Here is an 18,646-nt window from a genome sequence, read left to right on the forward strand (position 1 = left end):
CTCTTCCTTTTTATTGTTGTGCTTGGGTGGGCAATAAACTGCAGCAATGTTCAACAGAGCCCCGTACTTGGAACGCAGTCCCACACAAGTGGCCTGCAGAAAGTCCTGCCTATAATGAGTTCCCTCATAATGAGTAACATTGTTTTTAACAATAACTGCCGTCCCTCCGTGCCCTCTTCCGTCTGGGTGATTTGTCAAATAAATTGAATAGCCAGGAAATTTAGCATAACTTTTATTAGTATAGTGTGTCTCGGATATAAGCATGATATCTATATCATACTGCGTCAAAAATATGCGCAATTCATTTGCGTGTGCGCATAATCCGTTGGCATTCCAGATACAAATTTTGAGTTTATCCATCATCATTATGTCATTTTGGAGACAATGGTCGTTAGAAGGTTCATCATAGTGCTTATTTGCTCCATAAGTCCCTTCATCATTGATTTTAACTCATCTATGTCACCCTTCGGCTGGTCTAACGGGGTTTGATTGGTAGCAGGGATGGTGCCCTGTTGAGCACCTCCTGAAAGGACATCAGCAAAGGAAGGGCCTCCCTGAACACTATTAACATTTTCTGACTGTCTCCTTTCCCTGTTTATTCTTTGTCTTAAGGCAGGATACAATTTTCGTTTCAATTCCAAGTGAACAGAGCAACCCCTATAATTGGCAGGGTGGTTTTCATTGCAATTTACACATTTAACTGCGTTGTCCTTCTGTTTCCTTTGGCAATCCTTTGACAAATGGGATCCTTGACATTTCACACAGCGAGGACTTCTGTTGCAAAAAGCCTTTGTGTGATTATACCTCTGACAGCGCTGGCACTGAGGAATCTCTCTTTTTGTCCTTGGCGGTTCCACCCTCACAATACTGTGCAGAAACTTTGTCAAATTGAACACCTCCTTATTGTTGTTCTTCGTAACAAGGTTTACGAAAAACATTGGAAGAGGATTCTTGGAGACTCTATGTTTAACATTGCATACATTCGTTGCTTCATGTCCAAGTTTATGCAACTCATTCTTTATGTCTTCAACACTTGTCGAGTGATGAAGACCACATAGGACCACTCGAAAATCTCTATCTTTCTTGAATTGATATGTATGCAATTCAGTGTTTTTTTCTTTTAATTTGGATAAGACACATCTGTATGATTCTGTTGTCATGAGTTGCACCCTAACCTGATTTCCGGAGAGAATCTTCATAGCAAAGTCTCCATTCGTCAATTCTTGCAGTAAAGATTTTAGAGGTTCAATGCGCTCTACATTGTAAATAAATACTGGAGGTGGACGTGGTTCGTGTCCAGGATTTTCTATGTTTTTGTTGTTGATATTTTCGGAAACATCAGCTGACATTTCCTCGTCTGGGTTCTTCTCACCTTCATTTTCCAAAGAGGAAAAGCGATTTTCTATGGTCGGTCCCAACCAGTAGTCACTTAGCTTTTTCTGCTTTGAAGGCGCGCCATGGGCTTTTTCAGGAGTGGCTCTCAATCTTTTTCCTAGCGCCACTGACCAGTCATTGCCGGAGCCGGTGATGGATTTGACGGATGTCATTCCGGAGTTCAAAGAAAACTTTTTGTCGAGAGAAAAATTGTTCTTACGGCTAGTAAATCCCACAAGGAGCCCTTCCTTCACCTTGGACCCTTCGGTGGGACTCCTTTGCCTAAAAAGAGACGCCTTTGAGGGCTCGAGACACACAAATTCGTCAGTTATGGACAAAAACAGCAGGAGCGTACAACAGAGGAGCTAATGTACTTGCCTGGCAGAGATGTCACTCGAACAAATATTTAAAATTAATTTTCATTATGCGAAATTAAAAATTCGTCATTTTTGAGATTAAAAAATTACTATATTATATAGCAAATAGCTGGGGACTTCCAAAAAATATCCTAGATTCCTTCAACCTTTTACTTTGCAATTACGTACAAACATAAGGAAAAAATAACTTTAGGTAGTCAGGAAAATTTATTTTCTTTATGGGACACCGGTGTTCCTATCGTCCTTAAAGGGTTAACCCTTTATTGACTATTGTAACACCGGTGTCCCAAAAAAATTTTCTTCTACAACCTTCTAAAGTTATGTTTTGCTATAAGAAGATAGAAAAAGTCATTTTTTTTCATCTCTATGTTTTGACCCTCTCGCCCTTAAGCGTTTAAGAACAAATGAAGCACAAAAAATTAACTATTTTTTACTTAAGATTTTTTACAATCTCAGCTTTTGTGGTCCGAATCCGAGGTGAAATCCAACCTTGTCAGATCGGGCCCAAATTTTGGATTTACACGTTTTGACACTTATTGATCATGAGCGCTAAAAATCGATTTTCGTGGACCGCCCGGCGTCCCGTGTTCGTCTTGTCCGGAGTTCAACCATTTCTGGAGATAAATCGGAGAGAGATATCTACAAGCGGTTTTCAGAAAAGGTTAAATGAAATAAGTGATATTAGATCCACATCTCCAACCCCCCTACTTCCTTTTCGAACCTCCTCAAATTTTGTTTTTTTTTTTTTCAATAAATCAGCCTCTATGGCATCGATCGATCTAAAATTTTAGTAGTATATTATAGCTGGGCCTAAAAGCTTTCAATTAAAGACTAATTAAGCCCCTCCGACTTCCCTGAACCAAGCTAGAAGGGGTCAAAAATTTAATTTTCAAAGGATCGTACGTCCGGTTCCAATTGTCAGAATTTGAATGCTACAAGTCTCTGAACACTCCACCTTCTCACGATTTAATCAATTTCCTTAAAATTTTAGTAAGTTATAGCTCAGATCGAGACCTTTCCAACGGTGGGTTGCACTCCTTCCTCAATGTTCCCTGACCTGAGCTATAATTAGAAATGTTTTGACCGGACCGTATTATCGGTCATCATTTTTGGTATTAAACTGTTTCTGGGGGCAGAAAGGGATAAAATTGGCTTGATGCGATTTTTAACCCCTAAAATTTAACTCAAAATCGAATTTTCACGCAGTCCGAATTGCATGCATTCCGATGTATCTTGGTAAAGAATCTCAAGCTTATCTAGGCTTTCTTAACATTTCTTCGCGTTTCAGGCGATTTCACGCTGTTTATCTGTCTATGCGTCTGTCCATCTATTCGTGTGTCTGTCCGGCTGTTACCACGCCGAGAACCTAGAGAGAGCAAATTGGGACTCTCGGGGGAACTCCCTGACCACTCTCCTACCCCTCTAAAACCGTGTTGTTTTGGGATTGCTGATGATTCATTCTTCTTCATTTCTGGACACGTTTTAGAGACTACCCAGGCTGACATTTGATTTCGTCCTTATACGAAAATCCCGTTGAATCATTCCTACCCAGTGAGCACAGTTATCTGAAAAAGGCAACGGTTTCAGCATATTTTTGCTGAGTCATTCAGTAATAATATGCTGATCAGGGAGCAATTCCCGGACGAAATTTGTTTTTCAATGTTTTTCCTTAACATTTATCAAAAATTAATTTTATAGATTGATGATTTTAGTATCTATTTTTACTGCTCGAACTCAAAGAGAGAGCAGTTATATAATCGTTTTTTTTCAACTTTTCACTGTTTTGGAGCTTAAACGGTAAGAGATATCGACTTCCAGTTTTAAATGACCCCCAATAAAAAAACTATATATCTCGATGTTTTTCCCCTCCTCACCCCTGCTCGATACCCTCCAAAACTATGTCTTTTCGGTTTTTCTCAAAATTGTCCCAAGCTTTTTCAATGATTTTCGGATATGTTTTAGAGGTAGTCCAGGCGAACATTTCGCCCAAACATACTTATGACCGGAAAATGCGCCATTTTGAATTATTGAAGGTCAAAAGTCAATCACATTAGGAAGGCTAATTTTTCAACCGATTTGGTTAAATTTGGATTTTTTGGAAAGGTATTGAAAGTTCAAACCCGGCTGCATTGGTCTTCATCGGTAATGAGTCGGTTAAGTACTGATTTTTTGATTTTCAAATGCTTTTATGATTTATGAATGAATTTGATGTCTAGTAGATCAGTAATACTAAAAGATCATCCAGAAAAACTAATTCACGGTGAGCTCTATCTCGTGAGTTTGCGCATTCCGCAAAGCTGGGACGCTTTGCCATCTCTTGTGGATGTATTTAGTTTTTTAAAGGATGTTCAACGTAGGAAATTGGTCAAAATAGGTCTTAAGGTTATCAGAATTCAGTTGAAAATTATGTTTTCAGCTAAATTGATATCAGTTAGCATTTGGTGTTCGCTGGGTAATTACGGTTTTTCAAGGTCTGAAGCTAAAAAGACCCTAGAGAGTATTTTTCCGAACCGAATTGTATAATGTTTAGGCTCGTTAGAAAGGTCTTGGAATTCCTGACAAGCCTAAACCGATTCCAATCGGTTCTGAACCGGTAATGGACTAGTACATAATCGATTTTATAAGTAATCTCTGTCCGAAATTCAATTGTATTACTACTAAGATTTTTTGGGGAATGTTGTGAATAATTTATAAACCGGTTCAAATTGGTTGTGTATCGGTAATGAACCGATTATGTACCTATAAGTAATTTTCGTCTCAAAACAAATATTTTGAACTATTTTGAGTTCTAAACTAAACTATTACTTTGACTTATTTATGAATCGGTTCAAATCGATGGAGAACCGGTAAACGGTAAATGATGCAAAAGTACTTTTGAGGTATCAGGTATGGCATTTACACTAGATCCCGGCATTATGCACATTTTCGGGACCGAAAAAAACGCGCGAAATGGCATTATGCATCGAGAAAATTTGCATACCTACAGGGGCTTTCTTTTGAATAAATTGACCGTTGAACGAATTTCGCGCAGAGTAAAAGTCGATAAAAGTAGTTCAAACAAAAAGATTCAAATGTTTCAACTAATTCAACAATATAAATGCATTAACAAACAGTACATGGCCAGAGTTCTTCAATAAATGGTTAGAATAATAAAAAAAAAATACCTTAAAAAAAAGAAATTAAAATTTTGTTCTGAAAAAGTAGCAAAATGTTTTCAAATTTCCCGCGTCGCACCATAGTATGCATTCAGGCGTATTTCAAAAATGATTTCATAAATTGACTCCCGATGGTAGGCAAATTTGCATAATTGTGTGTGCATAATTCCGTCAGGTGCATAATCCCGAAGGACTTAATGCCGGGACTGAGTGTAAGTCACGTGTTCGAGCACAATGCAAAATCAGGGACGCTTTGTCATCCCTTTTTTTTAATGAGATTTACAAAAAATCTTGAGAAGTGTTCTAGACAGTTCCTATGGAAGGGTATTGCTTCAAAGCATTTGTATACTACAAGCTATTTTAATTTGAGAAGAATTTCAAAAATTTGCAAGACAATTAAAGTTCAAAGTGGCCAGAAGGGATTATTCAGCCTATAGTCTATTATATGTTAAAAAAACGGATATTAAAAGGGTTTCAATTTCAAACATTAACTAATGATGTTAATTTACGTCTTCAATTAAATTATTTGCATATTCAGTAATTTTAGTAGTTTATTGTTTGATTCAGAATAGAGATAAATTCGATTTTATTAGTTTTTCACATAATTAATTCATACAAAACGCAATTGTTTGATGTAGAACGAACAATTTTGGGATACTTCATTATGACAATAATGTAATTGTATCCCATAAATATCTTAGCACTTCAATAAGCCTCTTAATTCATCACTATAAATTCATAACTGGAAGCCCTTCAGTCCGTAGAAAATTCACAGCTCTATTGCAAGATTGCTTTTCCAGGAAAATTGAAGACAAACATCTATTGGAAATTCAACACCCATTGAGCAAATGCAATGATGGTTTTCCTTTCAGAGACTCTCTAAAATTCAAGTACGACACTTGATGACTGTTGCTGCTTACGATGCCCTCTCAAAAGTATCATCCAGCTGGTTCTCTCTTCTCTCTCTCATTCTTTCCTCTCTCGGCGTTTTGTATTATGTAGCACACCAACTGTTCACTCAACTTTAGTTCCACGCGAAACCCTTGGGTGAGTGGTTGGTTTTCTGGTACTGGAACGTTGTACAAGAGTCTTTCCTTCGGGCAAAACGTATCTCTTTGAGCCTGCATTTGGGAATTTTTGCTTAGTTCCTGTGTAGGAAATCCTCATGTGAGATATTTTTCTGTCGTAAGTGATTTTAAGTGTTCGCCGTGCATTTGATGCATTTGAGATCGGATTGCGAATTGGTCTTTCAATTTAATCCATCTGAGTGTTGAGATCTTTTTGAGGGTGTGGATTCCTTTTTGCAGAATACTCTGCAAGAGAGGAACCAAGAAAAAGTGAGTTTGGTTTTTTGGAAGAAGAGTTGGTAGACTAGTTTTGGTATTGGTACAAGAAATGGGCGAGGAGGTTGGATTTTGATGGAAGGCAGAAAGAAAAATTACCAAGTTTCTTGTGTGCAAATTTCATTGAAGACTTGGTGAGTTGACGACGGAAGTGATTATATGTGACTCTTCTTTCTTGCCTTTCTCCCCCATTTCCGCCCAAAGGGAAGTCAACCAGAATTTTGTGGATTTTTTTTTCTCTTGAAAGTAGGTGAAAGGGGTGGTATAAAAAATCGCTGATGTTTTCACTTTTCAATTTGCAAAGCAGTCAAAAAAACATCATAATCCGCGTTGACAATTTGAGAAGAAGACCAAAGAAAAAATAAAATTGGAACAAATAGTTAAACAAAAATAAATATGATTGTTGTATACTTTTGAATTATCTGTCAGTGGATTAAAATGTCTTTGTTGAAGAAAAATCATTGAGAAGAACAATTTGGCAAATGAAATAATAAGTTTGTGCTTCCAGGCAAAAGAAGAATTTCTTTATGGAAAAAAATAAACTATTACATTGAGGAATATTCTCGTGCTATAGTGACTGCGGGAGTGTAAAATAGTAATAAAAAAAGAGTGAAATAGCAGAAATAACTCAAGTGTATCAGATTTTATTTCCTTTGGTATATTTTGCTACTTTGGGGGCTTCTTCATTGACGAACGACTATAGCAAAAGAATTGCGCCTAGCAGTGTGAGTTTAATATTTTTATGTTCACCCTCAAGAACTTTCGAGGGTACTAAAAAAGTGGATGATTGCGATAAAATACAGTGCAAAATAATACAATACAGTGTGAGAAAATAATTTAAAGAAAAAAAAAACGACGACGTCGAGGGTGCCCCTGAATGGATAATTGCAGACAAAAGAGCCACTAGAGAGTAAGTTCAAGCAAATTTTCTTGTTGGAAAATCCCTTGTAAAGTCGCTCAATCTCCTCCATAGTAGCACAATAATTACAATGAACAATTGCATTGAGTCAATTGCATCCAAGTTCGTTTTACAAAGCCATTCTTCTGCAAGCCAAACCCCCTTCGATCAACTTCAAACCATTGATTATTTGTAGAAATGCCATTTTTCTGGTGGTTTCTGCACAAGAACGAAAACCCATAGACGAGAATCTTAAGAAAAAACTTTAAATCAATTTCGAATACGGATTATTTACCACAATGCAATCGATTAAATTGGAGCTTTTCTAATTCAATTTGGCACCGTACAGAGGAGCAGTGAAAAATTTAATTTGGTCAGCAAAAAACATAAATTTGACCACTAGTCAATTTAGAACATTAAAAACAGTAGAATTTTTAATGAAGGTTTTGGCAGAGGGATAATAAAGAGTTTTTTTTTTATCTGCAACCATCCTGAGAATTATATAAATTAGACCCTTTTATTGTGAAGTTTTAACTTTTTTACTGCTTAAATTTTATTTTTACTGCTAATTTCGTGAATTTTTACAACGAATTTGTTTTAAAACGGATGAATTAGTTACCCGGTGGTCAACCCACATATTACATTCAGCTTCAATAAGCCATGGCACGAAAGCATAGCCTATCGCTGATTCTTAAAGGGGGTATGCATACATGGGAAGACTTTCCGGCTTCCCCTAAATTAATCTGATCTATGGCAATATATTTTAATAGGGCAACTGTACCAAATTTCGGGATATTTGCAAGCAAGCTCCAAAGTCTCAAAAGTTTAAAATGTAATACAGAGGGACCTCGATAGAGTCAACTAATTATTTCCAGGCCGGTTGACTCCATTGCATTCGGTGACTGTATCGGAGTCCGAAAAAAATCAATTAAAATGTGAAATTTTGATATAAAGAGGTATTATTTTATGTTTGTACTAGACAATTGATAAATTTAACACGATAGTAGAATATTTTATTTAATTAACCCATAAATTATACACCCTCTGGTTCAAAAAAGTCGTATTTTTGGGCAAAAATTGGAGATTAAGGAATGATTTTACAGAATGTTTTTATTATTAGTAAGTACCCAAAAAACAATTTTTTCTTCATATAGTCTTGTAGGATTCCTTAAGTAAGACACTATAGAACCAAAAATCTTTTTATTTGCTTATAACGCTCTTTGTTCCATCACTGAGAATACTGTAAGTACAGTGGCGCACTCTTAAGGATCTTAAGAGTTTCTATAGGAATTTCAAAAGAAAATTCTCACTTTAAATCTTTTAAAAGTGCACTAAGAGACTTGTTTAATACTTGGTTCTATAAGGCAGCTATTTTGCTTCTTGGGTATCTTAAATGAAAATTACTATCCATGTGATAATATTGTGGTCCATCCACGTTGTTAAGATAAGGGAATGGTGTCTTAAAGATTTCTTTTTTCACTTTTTCTAGAAGAGCTCAGGTTGATATTTAATCGTTGGAAAATCTGATGCAATTAACGTTATTAATTAGAGTTTATTTTAAACTTTTATTGTATAAAAGAAGAGATTGATAGTTATTGCTTTCGTTATGGTATAACTATGGCTCTAAACTTAACAAAAAGAGGAAGAAAACCATTTTTTCTCATTTTCTTGTTCTGAAAAATAGGCGCTAAATGGTTAGAGATATCTACTTGGAGTCTCCAGATGACCCCGTAATAAGTCAAGCTGGGGATTATTATTATGACCCTCATTTCCTCCCTACCCCAAGGGGGGAAGAACTCGCAGGTCTAGAACATCTACCTAAGTGAATATCGCGAATATTGGCATTTTTCATGAATATTGCGAATATCGCGATATTTCCTGAATATTGCGAATATTGCGAATATTTAGGGAAATATTCGAATATTTTCTTCTTCTCATATAAAATTGTGAATATTTTGTGAATATTGATTCTACGACATGAAATTTTGGTCAGTTGTTTGCCTTTTGCCCTACCCCTACCCTTCCCCCACAAAAATCGATTTTTTTGTGTTTACAGAAAAGCACGTCATACGGGATCATAGGGCTTAATCAAAAAATCTTAAGAGAACTTTCAATCGATCAAAATGCTTAAAATCACGAAAAGAAAATTATTTTGTCGAAAATTGATTAACCGGTTAATATACGAATTATATCATAATATTGTTTTTCTTGTGTTAAAAACATTACATTGATACACCAAAACACTGATTTAAATTTCGAAAAAGTCATATAATATTATTATTTCAATAATAATGGAAAAGTTGACTCTGTCGGAGTCAATTTGGGTCCAAGTTTCTATTGGAGTCCGTAGAGTAAAAAAATAGCTGTTGACTCTATTGGAGATTGACTCTATCAGAGGTTGATTCTATCGAGGTTCCACTGTATTTTTAATATAGGGTCGAATGAACACCTCTTCGACAGGGAACCCCTATAGACACTTGTTAAAATATTGAAATTTCTTAAATGTATCTAAAAAATTGTAAGTAATTTGGAATTTTTCATTAATCTACTTTTTTTTTAATAAGAATGAGTGTTAAAATTTCGTATACTAAACGGTACAGAGTAGTCAATAGGTCTTCCCTAGGTCAACAGGTCAATAGGTCGCCCTTCCGTACTTCTTTTTAAATAGTGTTCCTTGGAACCTTGCAGATAGTTTATCGTCTTTGTTGTCTCTAAAATCATTTATAATACATTTTAAAATGATTAAAAATATAAACATAGCTTTAGGTAATATTTAGGTTACCTTGATGATTCAGTTCCTTTGTCCTTCCAGAATTCTGCCAAAATTTTTTTCACATCATCTCTCGTTCGTCAAAGCGACATTTTTCTTTGTTCTGTAAAATTTTTAGAGTACGCAAAAACCAAAAAATTATGAAAATTTAAGAAACAAAAGAAGTGGCCGAAATTGCAAGCTGGCCAAAATTTGGTACAGTTATCCTAGGTAGTCTTAAGTTACATAGTTTCTGAAAAAATGTGATTTTCAGAGTGTGTGAGAAACCTCGAATCTTGAACGGTATCCATATTGCGTCATTTATCTCAATTATAAAAAATCCTAAAAATAGGGTAAAGGCTCATTATTTGGGACAGCTTGTAATTTTGGATACTTTGAGTGTAAAGTTAGACACTACAAAGAAATTGACTAAAATTGTGGAATTTTACTCGAATATTTGATCAATATTAAACTCCTTTAAATTTTGATATAATATGAATTAAAATTGTTTTATTGATACTTGAGTGTAATAATTCTTTACGAGAAATATAACAGGCCTTCGAGTTTACTTGCAATTTTATTTAGCTACGGTGAGGCACCAGTAGTTTTTCATCGAGATTTTTAAGTGTTATTATTAAATGTTCGTTGGAAATTGTCTTAAATCATGTTAACCGCAAATTACTTCATTAAACCTGCAGGGGAATTCTATAACAGTCTTACAATGTCATATGACAAATTTTCATAGTAAAATATGGAAACAAGACAATATTAAAAGGCGATAAGCATTGATATTTGAGTATAATTTACAATCATATTTGCAAAAACCTCTATGAATCTTTCAGTGATTGATATGAATCACATTTTTTAATAGTATTCAAGAATTTACTCAATAAAAATGTTTAATTTTGTCATACTGTCGAAGAAATCCCCAGCTGCAGTGAAATTTACTTTGAGCATGATATTTTTCGTGTAAGACAACAATTTACGATTTATGTTTAAGTACTACACACAGAAAAATTTTGACTCTAAATTTAAGAATATATAAGATCCTGGGAACTTAAATTGGACGTAAATCCCCGAGGCGTTTAAGTTTAGAAGCTCTGAGCGAAAGAAATGAGCTAGAATCCCTAGCTCTTTCAAATTAAGAGATCGGGAACTTAAGTTCTGCATTAGCTGTAAAATGCAAAATGTCTACGGAGTCCCAAATTGCAACTAAAACTAAATGTTCAAGGATTTAGAATTAGGGCATTGGCATTCATTGGATGGGATTTGAAATTAAATTCCTGGGTGTTTCTGTTTAAGAATTTTCCATTTTTTTGTGTGTAAGGGCCATCTCCGTCTTAGCGTTAATAATAAACCTCTAGAGTGAAAAGGAAAATTGAAATAATTGTAATTGTATCAAGCATGCACCAAACATTGTCAGGGACGTCAGGAATTAATCACTGAGTTCGCTCAAAATATATCAAAATTAATTTGCGCTATACAGGGTGAATACCTGTTGAAATATGTAATAACAGAATTACACCTATATTTACTGATGATGATGCCCTTATTTGTTTTATCTCATAATTGCAATTCTGTTTATATTTTACTAAATTCCAAAGCAATATAAATTGCTCTTGCAAAAAAAATGAAATCTAAGGATATTTTATTGTATTATGACTACAATAATAGTAAAAAATACATAAAAGATAGTCTGTGTTAACTCATAAAAATTTTAATGGAATTCACATTAATTTGTCGCTAATGAGCATTCGAATGTTTCATTTGTGTTTTCAAATTGTTTGATAATTATATATTTAGAGTTTGATCTATTTATTTATAAAGTATAAAATTAATTTCCTAATATATTATTCCTTAGGTCGATTTAAGAAAAATTTTATGGCTCAAATTTACCTTAAATACAGGCAAAAGACACACAGTTGAAATCACTAGAGCAACAACTAATTAATTAAACAATTAGCAGAAGAATTTATAATTGAAAAAGATAAATTGTCACTCAGAAAATTAAGTTAACGTAATAACAAGATCTTGAACCAAAAACTTATGGACAAAATCCGACTTCTTTAAATTCGAATAAAGAAAAAATGACTAAGTATAAATACCTAATCGTTTCTTAAGATATTTTTAAACTCATATTTTATGCACGTTTTATGATTTATTTATACACAGAAACTGCCATATGTGAAAGATTTCCATATGGAATTTAATTTCAATTTGTCACTCAATTTATGAAATTGTTCTTCTTAATTTGAATTATTGATTGTCATTTATTAGATTGTGATTAATCTGATTATCTTTTTGATTATGTGTATGAACTATTTGATGAATTTCCAGAATGATTTTATTGCTTCAGTCAATTTAGATAGCAATAGTGTATGAGCTATTGATTTTACGATCTCTATACGCATTATGTTTATAACTCTTCACTCATTACGGAATCAAATTGTAGAGTTTAAAAGTTGTGAAGTTTTCAGTAAAACATCATTGTGTTTCTCGTCAATGTCTCTACTCATTTACTGTCAATCCTAGAAGACAAACTGTAAAAGATATTGATTTGGGGTTTTCGAAAATTCTTCTAAGGCAAGATTGAAAAACGACATGTAATCTTTGATTTCCTGTTTACAGGAGCAGATTATTTAGATCGAGAAAATTTCATGAAATTCAAATTTCAATCATCTTTCTTTCTCAAACGTATTGCACTTATCCATTTCGTTCTAATTCCTTCATGATCGCATAACCATTATGACAAATTCAATTTAGATTTAAGTGTGAAAGAGTGAGACATAATGTGCGATACGTTTAAGAAAGAAAGGGATAAAGAATTTAATTTAATGAAATTTTCTGGATCTAAAAACATATGACAGAGGATATGAAATAATTATCATGAATCAATTTGGCCTTTATGCCATGCAATAAATTTATTTTGAACGAATCATTAATTCCAGTTGCCATTATTCAATATAATTATAAGTTATCCATACCTATATGATTTATTAAATTTATCAAGTTGTCTATAAATCAGAAAATGTAAAATATGAATATCAATATGGATTATAATACAGATAGATTAAATTTTTGAATTTGAAGCCGGATTTATTTCAATTAAACAAATTCGAAAAATAGCTTTATAAACATTTTAATTAGGTCTGCTTTATTATTCTAAATTGGGATTATTAGACCTGTGTGCCTTTTTAGGCTAGGAAAATTTGTTAATTTCAAAATTCATATCCTTTTCTTTCTCAAACAAATTGCAGATGTCTATCCCAGTTATTCGCACTCTTCTTCTTCTTTTGAACATCACAACAAGTTCAATTTAGTTCACTCGAATTCTGAGTACGAAAAAATGCGACAGACTATGCAAATCGTTTGAGAAAGAAAGAGATCTAAATTTTGATTTCATGAAATATTCCTGAATTATGTACCGGAGCCATTAGCTAAACTCTATATTTATATTTTATTGACTCGGGCAAATCTTTTAGATCGGGGAAATTTCATATAGTCGAAATTCGAATGCCTATCTTTCTCATATGCTTTCGCATTCTTCTTCTTTTTTTAAACATCACCGCGAATTCAATTTAGCTCAGTCGAATTTGCTATGCGAAAGAATGTGATAGTCATATGCAAAACATGCGAGAAAGAAAGGGATTCGAATTTCGATTTCTGAAATTTTCCTGGTGTGCTCGAGCCATATTTATCAAAAATCAACACTTTGGGTAAAAAAGGGAATATAATATGTCCATTGCGATTCCAGTTCGTCTTGTCTGCTTCAGAGAGGAGATTTTTCTTGTAAGAAAACAGCCTTTGGAAAATGACATAAATAGGATATTTCCATTGAGAGAGAAACAAGGTCTTTAACAGAGTTGTAGGGGAATTAATTTCCTATAAAATAATTGTTAGCTGTTATATTTCTTTCATTTAAAGTGCCTCGTAATACAGCAAATAAAAATGCCACAAATTACACGATGTCTGGCGATATTTTCTTCAACATTCCATAGAAATTCCACAAAATAAACTTTTCGAAAATGGCTCAAAAAACACATTTCTTTTGGAGATATAGAAGAAAATGGTCTACGAAAAAGATGTATACAGCTGTAAATTCTGTGACTTTCGTGTAGAATAAAATATCCGTTTTCCACATATTGCACTAGATTCTCGTATTGAAATTGGATTTACTCAGATTTATAAGAGATTTACTACTTATAGTTCGATCAATATTATATTATTTGTATTACTTTTTTTTATAGAAGTGAAGTGTTTTAATCCGGCTCAAAATTTATTCAAAATTGTTTGAAGATGAACATTGATATTTGTTTTGGCACGAACTAAACAATTTTATGAATTCAGTTGTATAATTTCTGGATGAAAAGTTTCATGGGAAAGTCTCCATGTGAACATACCATTTAGGAAACTTCATATATCACATGCGGGATAGACTTTTTCTCCGCAAAAAAATATTGAATTATTTGGACAGGAGGGCTTTCTCCTGGCAAAGTTCAATGTGTAATTTATCATGTTAGTTTCGGTAGAGAGTTTGAAATATTTGTCTAACAGTGACATTGGACAATTTTCTTCTACATCAATGAGCATTTTCCACTCTAAATTTCTATGACAATCTATAAATATCATATAACCCATTTGCTTTAAAACTGAAATCAACAAATAAATTTTCCAATACACTTCTCTTATAACCTTTATCAATAATATTATTAACTAAAATGCTTTTAACCCCGCGTAATTTTAGTGTTTAGAGTCCATTTGAAGCACGGAAAAGAGTTGATATTATCAAAATTTGAAGCCAAACTCTATTGTTTAAAATTGACTAGAGTAAAATTTTCACTCCCAGAGAATTGTGGGACTGAGAACACGCCCAATTGGGATGGTAACTTTTTGGATAAATAACCCTCCACCACGAAATAATTTTACAATCTCCCTGTGATTTATTTCTGACAAATTTTGCAGCACAAAATTATTTATCGAGAGGAAAAATAATGCAAATTTTGAGGTTTTATCTTTTTATTATTATTATGTATATTTTTAAAAGAAAGTTCGATAGGGTTAATATTACAGAAAATTCTGAAAGCTTGGAAAGTTGCTAAAGTCAAAGTTCCTTGTAGCTTGTTTTCTTGTCAATCGATCAACTCTAACACATGTTCTACCATGAACAATTTCTTGTCAATTTATTTTTCAGAGCTTCATGTATTTTGCCTGAAAGTCTTGCATGTTTGCATATTTCCAGACATGCACATAATAACCGCAATGATAACGATATAAAGATGAAGACAGAAGCGAATAAAATGAAGCACAATTACCATGTTATAAGAGGAAGTACATGAAATGTATGTGGAAACACAAAAAGGTACAAGAATCTAAGGTTTGTCATCATTATGAAATTGAAACAAGGATTAAACTTGAATATAATACGAACAAGGAATAAGTTATCTATACACAATGTTGTTTTATTGACACAAATCGTAAGATAAGCAGGGGACTTTTCAACAATCCAAGCCTAGTTTCCACAGCAATCAAATTTTTCAGTTAAAAGGGTTGATGACAATTCTATGAATTGTACTAAAAATAAATATTAATTAAATAAGAATTTTTATAGTCTTGTCTTTGATGATAAATAACGATATTACCAGATTTTTTGCTCAATATTTACTGCGCTAGATCTAGAGGCCATACGGTTTGAGATTGTGAATTGGGGCTTTCACGGGCGCTTCCTACAAGCCGACTTTCGTATTATTGACATGGTGTTTATTTTCCTCAGTATCTTTCTTATCCTCTTGAAAAATACATTTGAGGTTAATTTATATAAAACATAGGGTAGCTGTATCAAATTTCGTCCAGCTTGCAATTTTGACCACTTCTTTTGTTCCTCAAATTTCCGTGAATTTTTAGTTTTTGCGTACTCTAAAAATTTTACAGTGCAAAGAAAAATGTCGATTCGATGAATGAGATAATGTGAAAAAGATTTTGAAAAAATTACGGAAGGCAAGGAACTTATTGGCTTAGGGGAAACTGGGGCACCACCAAACATGGGGTACCACCAAACACTAATTTTTATTTCTAAACTGCTTGGACTATCTCGACCATTTCTTCAGTGGACAAGCATCCCCATAGTACCTATAAATTCCTATAGGTCTTGTCCTTAGAAGTCGAATATCTGATTAAAAAATCGCAGTGTTTGGTGCTACCCCGTGTTTGGTGGTGCCCCAGTTTCCCCTATTGTCTATTTTCTTTTTTCTTTTATTTTTTTTCTGCGTTTCTTTCCTTATGCCTCTTTCATGCACGCCGAACTATTGTAAACTAATGCTCAAAGAAATTATATTATGTACAGCCCCATAATGTATTATTAGTATACAGGGACATGAATTAAATAAAAAAAACTAAGATAATCAAGGTGTACGAAATATCACTCAACATTATTTAAAAAGAAGTAACAAAAAAATCAATTTGTATTAAAAATATTACATTTCAAACTTTAGACTTTGGTTATCTTAATGTTCTTGGACAACTCCTTATACCGGTTTCTCAAGGTTAAAGATCATTCACCTCTACAAAGCGTATTTTTCAACCGATTTTGACAAGTTTAGGTTTGTTGAAAAGGTTTATGAGTTCCAATGAAGTTTCAACTAATGTCAACTGATTTAATTTATAATAAACCGTATTTAAACCATATGCAACAATCATTAAAAAATCATTTCATTCTTTTGAAATTACAAGAAGACCAGTCAATTTTTCGCTATTTTGAAATTTTAATGTATTTTAAAAGTAAGTTTTATAAATTTTCAGATAATCCAAATCACAAATTCTTTTTGTCATGGCTCTGGCACACCTTTTAGATCAGGAAAATTTCGTAAAATTAAAATTCGCTTCTCTTTCTTTCTCAAAAGAGTTGCATAAATCAATTCCAGTTTTTCGATCTCTTTTGAATTGAAATAATAGAAAGTATCAAGGGGGAGATATTAGGGTCGGAAGTGGTGTACAGCTGAAAATGTAGTGCTTTGAAGTCTTTGGAAGTGGGAGTGTGCGAAAATAAAGTCTTCTCTGTTCAATTCCGAATTTTACAGACTATACGCTACTTTTAGCTAAGATTTTAAATTCGAGTGGCAAAAATACGTAAGGAACGAAAAAGTGTCTTTGTGGTATTTAATGTTAGTCGAATTTTGGAAAGGCCTAAATGATGGACTTCACACAAAAAGAATTTTGATTTTTTTTGTTTAGATCATGTTTAAATTATTGAAAAATTATTAAAATTATTTAAACAATCTCTAGTATTGATGGCAATATTGTGGGTATTCGACTGAAAGAAAATATGGATAACAATTGAAAAGATTATTAAGATTTTGGAAAACAATAATTCGATCGTATTTCTCTATTTAGAAAAGCTTGGATGTGTTTAAAAGCTTGATAAATGTCTTGAGAATTTTTAGGTTTTCTTAGTTAGATTTTTCACAATATTAAATAAATTATTGATTCCTAAGCATGAGAAGTGCATGGAAGTGCACTAAAAGTGCAGGAAGTATTGCAGCATTTTCTGGAGTCTTCCGAAATGCTGGAAGTGTAAAGGGCTCCTTCATACAAATTGTGGAAGTGTCTCGAAGTAGTGTACACCTTTTTATACTAATATCTCCCCCTTGGAAAGTATTAATGTTATAAGTTTCTCTGGATATTAATTTAAATTTGAACAAAAATAATAATTGAGCTAGAAAAAGACACACAAAATGCTTAAATTTTAAATGTTAGGTTGTAATTGCGGAATGTTAAGAAATAATCTTTTAATATCTAGTTTTAAATGTTATTCATGTCATAAAGATGGTTAGTTAAACCTCATGAACATAAAGTTCAAAACATTAATTCACCATTCTAAAGTTTAATGTTATTTGTTTAGTACTTCTTAGTGCATTTTGGCTGCTTTAGAGCATTTTGGCACAATAAGACCTTTATTTAAATTTGAATACAATGATATTATGAAGTTCTACTGAAGTACCAGGACTACGACGTAGGATAGCATTTGTGTGACAAATCTGTCGGTTTTTTTCATGTCATTTGAAACTGGTTAACTGACTTCTAGTGTTGGAATTTTAATCTCTGATAAAGAAAAGCAATTTCAGGAGAGCTCTTCCCTGCATGTTACACCACAGAAATTATTCGTCTCATGGAATATATATTAGTAGCATGAATTAATAGTGTGGTAATTTATTTATCACTATGATGCAATTATCCAAATGAAATGACTTTGGAATAGCAATTACGAGACAAAATTTCATTTAGGGTTTCTTATCTAAAGATGAAAACACACCCCAAAAAGTCAATTAAATTTCCCACCGACAGTAGTACGAGAAAATCGAATTTCTCACGCGTTGTACTATTTCAAATAATAAAATTGTTCCTTGATTGTATTTTGGGAGTGAGAATACTAACAAAATATGACCTCGTAATTCTTTTCTCCTCGACTTTGCTACCTGGTTATTTGGCGCCTAATTGATATGTGACGGAATCTTCTGGTTCTGCCAGGAGGATAATCAAGATTAGATTAATGTGTTTCATTCTCACATACAACGCCATGTGGATGGTGGTCTTAAGGGTATGAGATGCTCCACTGTACATAAAAATTAACTGGATGGAATCAAGAAGAAAATCTCTTGCCATTCATACTCAGAAAGAACTCACAGAAAAAAAGAAAAAGAATAAGAAATGCTGAGAACCAGAAGCGGCGGTATAGAGAAGATAAAATGAACCGGATT

The 18,646-nt window shown here is 33.3% G+C and overlaps 1 protein-coding gene across 1 annotated transcript in view; it reads left to right on the plus strand.

Annotated features, from left to right (window-relative positions):
• The first annotated feature begins 5,932 nt into the window (after window positions 1-5,932).
• The window catches only part of LOC129807333 (leucine-rich repeat transmembrane neuronal protein 2), a 127,363-nt gene continuing 114,649 nt past the window's right edge, over window positions 5,933-18,646 (plus strand). The window contains exon 1 of the mRNA XM_055856529.1: window positions 5,933-7,159. The gene's annotated coding sequence lies outside the window, so the exon portion shown is untranslated. The remainder of the gene's footprint in view (window positions 7,160-18,646) is intronic.

Source organism: Phlebotomus papatasi, chromosome 3 (assembly GCF_024763615.1).
Source record: "Phlebotomus papatasi isolate M1 chromosome 3, Ppap_2.1, whole genome shotgun sequence".
Taxonomy (NCBI): domain Eukaryota; kingdom Metazoa; phylum Arthropoda; class Insecta; order Diptera; family Psychodidae; genus Phlebotomus; species Phlebotomus papatasi.